The following is a 4,211-nucleotide window of genomic DNA, read 5'->3' as shown; positions in this document are numbered from 1 at the left end:
TAATATAGTGGACAAAATAAATAAATGTAAATAAAACGTGTTTTATTTTGTCCACTATATTACATTTTATTTTATTTTTTAAAATAATATGTAATATAATGGACAAAATAAAATTAAATAAATAAATAAATAAAATGTAATATGGCTGACTAAGTAAATAAATTCATCAAAATGTAATGAAGTGGACAAAATTAATAAATAAATCAATTGTAATATTGCTAATACAAATCACTGGACAAAATAAAATAAAAATAAATAAATCATGAAATGTTACAATCATAGGGTGGCCAGACATCCCGTTTTTCCCGTGTGCATGATTCAATAACTTATTCTTTTTCACTTATTCTGAAAAAATCATGTTTTGTCCCGATTTCCCCTCTCCTAAAATTTCTAAGCCTATGCGGCTTTCTTAGTCACGTGAGTATTCTAATCAAAGGTAGCCAAGGATACGGCTTGTAAAACCAATAAAATCACACCATGTTATTTGAGGTACATGATTGGATTAAACTATCCACTCACAGTCCCCTATCAATAGATGTACAGTTAGTGAACTGATTGAAGAGACAGTTTGAAAGAGCACACAGATGAAATTGTGGCTGGAAAAATGTCAAGGAAGCGTGCATGTACATTTAATGAGGATCTTCAAAAAGAGTTTACATTTCTAAAAAAGGAGTCATAGACAGAGCCTAGTAAAGTGAGGTGTGAGATTTGTGGAGCTCGCTTTTCCATCACCCATGGAGGCCGCACCGACATCGCACAGCATGTTCATAAAAAAAGCATGTGGATGCTGCTAAAAGTAAGTGTGCCACACCAAGTGTTAGCGATTTTTTTGTGTGAAGCAAAGTTACGAATCTGACAAGGTGCACGCAAGTGAAGGACTTGATGCGTATTCTTCTGTTGTGCACGGCCATAGTTTTTGGTCAGCTGACTGCACTGCAAAATTGATTAAGAAATTGTATGATCCGAAATGTTCTTCTGCCCGCACCAAATCTGAAGCTGTCATATGCAACATACTCGCTTTTGTGCAGCTTGGCTATCAGAAATTACTGCAGCATGGCAACACACGTTTCCTGTCTCTTTGCCCAGCTCTTGAAAGAATACTACACATTTTCAATGGACTGTGTGCATACTTTCTTTCTCAAGAAAATGCCCAAAGTTTCTAAGAGCCATTTTCAGCGATCCTTGCACGTGACATGCGAGCGGATGATTTCTTTTGTGCAGTGAGAAACTTTTATTCAGCATTGGTGGATTACCTCCAGAATTGGAGCCGCTCATTGGAAAACACAGAAAAACTTAAGTGGGCCCTACAGAGAGACATCCCAGAGTGGAAAGACATTCAGAGCTGCCTCGAACTAGGGCTGTCACGATATCAGATTTTCACTACACATTTAACGTGGCCAAAAGAATTCATGATAACGATATTATTGTGATATCTATAGAAATAAAAATGTAAAATTAAAGAAAATAATGCTATCAGTCAAATTCATCTTTAACTTTGTTTATTGTGTGGTTTTTTTTTTTCTTTTTTTGGCCAATGAATTACAATCAAAATATGAGTGTAGGGAGGTGGAGAGACAGTTTGTAACCATAACAGTACAAAAGCATACAAAAAGAACAATTACACTTAATGGTAACCAGATGAACTGATAAACAAAAGATCCACAAGGCCTAACATCTACCATCAATACAATGTCAACTGAAACAAAATCACTTGCAGGGAGCAGGGGACAGAGAGTTTGTGTGTGAGACAACAGGATGACAACTAACCACTCTGATACTGTGATTTAATGTCCACTGACCAAGTCCTTACATAATTTTTCCTCTTTCCATTTTTCACATTCTCTGCCTATGACAAATTTTTATGAAGGAAGACGAGCATGTTTAGTTTATTAGATTTCAAGCTGAAGTGAAACACTGTCTGAATTTTCCCAGAAGAACTGAAAAGACTTTCTGATGCAACACTGGTGGCAGGAATACAAAGGACTTTCTGTGCCAGTTTTGCCAACCTTGGAAACTCCTCATTAGCTTCCCAACATTGCAATGGGTCTTTAACCACAGGAATAGTGGGCATGGATGTGTATGTAGACATTTCTAGGACTGTTGTTTGTTTCACCATGTCTGCTGATTGTTCCTTCTCCTGCTGTTTTCTCATTGTTATCATTTTGAGAATACCAAGCAAGCCTTTGAGGGCTCAGGGCTAGAGACACTGGTCCCCTCATCTTCACATTCTCCTCTGGCAGAAGACTCCTGTGAGAGAGAGAACGAGAGCTACCTTAATTGGCAGAAGACTTCTGTGTGACCTGCTGCTCTAGCTGTCTTTTGATTGCAGGAATCGAGTCAGACTCTTCCATGAAGTTCAACTGGAACCGCGGGTCCAGTATACAGGCCATGTTCATCACTGTAGATGAACCCAGAGGGAAATTGCATTATTACAGGAGCTCACAAAACACAAAAACACATAATCAAACAGCAAGGTCAAGAGTAGTTATAAAATAAGAATATGAATAAAATTTTAAAAAGGGTACATAAGTCTGAGGATTTCATGATATTCACAGGTTGGAGAGTAAGTACCAATCTGTGGTACCAGCCTACTCACCTGTAGCCATATCCAAATATTCATACTGCTCTTGTAAGTCCTTGTGGATGTCACGTTTCATGCAACTCACCAAGCTGCTGTCATTATCCTCTTCTGCCAGGATGGATTCAGTCAGGTGCTGAAGGACAGGCCTCAGGGAGGAGAATGTGATACAGCAAAAGGGCACACAGTCAGTTATCTTATGCGAGATTCAAAAAAACTGCAAAGCTGATTCTAAACAAGTTGCGTTTGTCATCCGTCACCGTGACAGCAAGTGGACTTTTGAATCTGAAATAACGAGTGGATTAACTATGCTGTTTCAATCAGCAAGAGAGGAATCACAGAAATCCTGGATGTATTTTACCAACTTTCTTGGCAAAGAGGATAGATTATATGTATCATGGCCAGGCACAGGGGAGAAGGCTACTAAATGTTACATTAGGTAAGACACAAAGTTTTGTTTTCACAATTGTAAATTAACTTGTTAATAGCAATCAGCTGTGAAATCGGTGTCGAACAGGTCTGTGTCTCACAGCCGGCTCCGGGTCCCAATTTTCAAATAATAGACGGGTCCGGTTCGGATCCGGGTCTGGCATTGCTCGGTTCTGCATGGGTACAGGTCCAAGCTTTCAAATAATAGACAGGTCCGGTTCAGGTCCAGGTAGTACATTTCCAGGTCTCTTTGGGTTCGGGCACAAATTTTTGGACCCGTGAAGACCTCTATCTTACATGTGTCCTTAAGAGTAGGAATTTATGACCCCTTCAGCACAAGGTGCCAGGTACTTCTGTCACCCATGAGAGTAGCTTCCACTGCAGTATGCTGCTCAACAAATCTGCAAACATTATATTAGATTAAGTTAGAAAAATGTTCCTAATTCCTAATCTACACAACAGGCTTGCTGAGCAGCATGCAGGAAATGTGTGTGCGTGTGTCTGAGAGTGAGAAAAAGAGAGAGTGAGCGAAAGAGAAAGAAAAAGAGTGAGTGAGAGAGAGGCAAGTAAGTGTGTAGTGCATGGTAAGTGAAACATTTACTAAATACTAATAACTAATGCATTTCTTGATTTATCTATGTTGTTGTTACATTTAGTGTACATTCATTTTAAATTGAATAAGCCTATGTTGACATTGACAGAATAGTTCTATAGACAGGATATTGTTATGTCGAAGAAATTCAAACCTACCTGGAAATCATGTCGTACGTGGACCCCCATCTAGTCACATTGTTTTAAATCAAGGTATGTTGAGGGAGATTTAGTTTTGCTTGCTTTTTTGCCAGCTCCCTCCTTCTCTTCCATGAGTGGTTAAGTCCTTGGATGACACTCCTGCAAGCCCTCACAGCAGCATCTACTTGGTCAATCTTCAGGGCCTTTCCAAGTTTAAATTATGTCCAAAGCAGCTGATCCAGGTTGATGGGAGCAGGGATTTGAATGCAGCCTTCATATCGGTGGCATTGTCAGTAGTGACACACCCGACTGCCGTCTGGTCAATTCCCCACTCTTCAATTAGATTTTGAAATGTCTGTTTCATGTTTTCATCCGTGTGGTCATCAGGTAAAAAAGCAGTCTCTAGACATGCAGCTTTTATTTCCCATGCTTGTGGATTGAAGTGAGCTGTTAAGCTCATATAGGGGTGTCC

At 39.3% G+C, this 4,211-nt stretch overlaps 1 long non-coding RNA gene across 1 annotated transcript; it reads right to left on the bottom strand.

The window, feature by feature from the left end:
- Nucleotides 1-1,517: 1,517 nt before the first annotated feature.
- LOC127431942 (uncharacterized) lies at nt 1,518-3,802 on the bottom strand. The gene is made up of 3 exons (XR_007895669.1): nt 3,758-3,802; nt 2,597-3,408; nt 1,518-2,398 (listed from the first exon to the last, which is right to left on the bottom strand). It is a non-coding gene; the product is annotated as an uncharacterized LOC127431942 (long non-coding RNA).
- Between the last annotated feature and the right edge of the window lie 409 nt (nt 3,803-4,211).

Source organism: Myxocyprinus asiaticus, chromosome 41, assembly GCF_019703515.2.
Source record: "Myxocyprinus asiaticus isolate MX2 ecotype Aquarium Trade chromosome 41, UBuf_Myxa_2, whole genome shotgun sequence".
NCBI classification, from domain to species: Eukaryota; Metazoa; Chordata; class Actinopteri; order Cypriniformes; family Catostomidae; genus Myxocyprinus; species Myxocyprinus asiaticus.
Note: the sequence above shows the minus strand (reverse complement) of the source record. Positions and strands in the feature narration are given on the sequence as shown.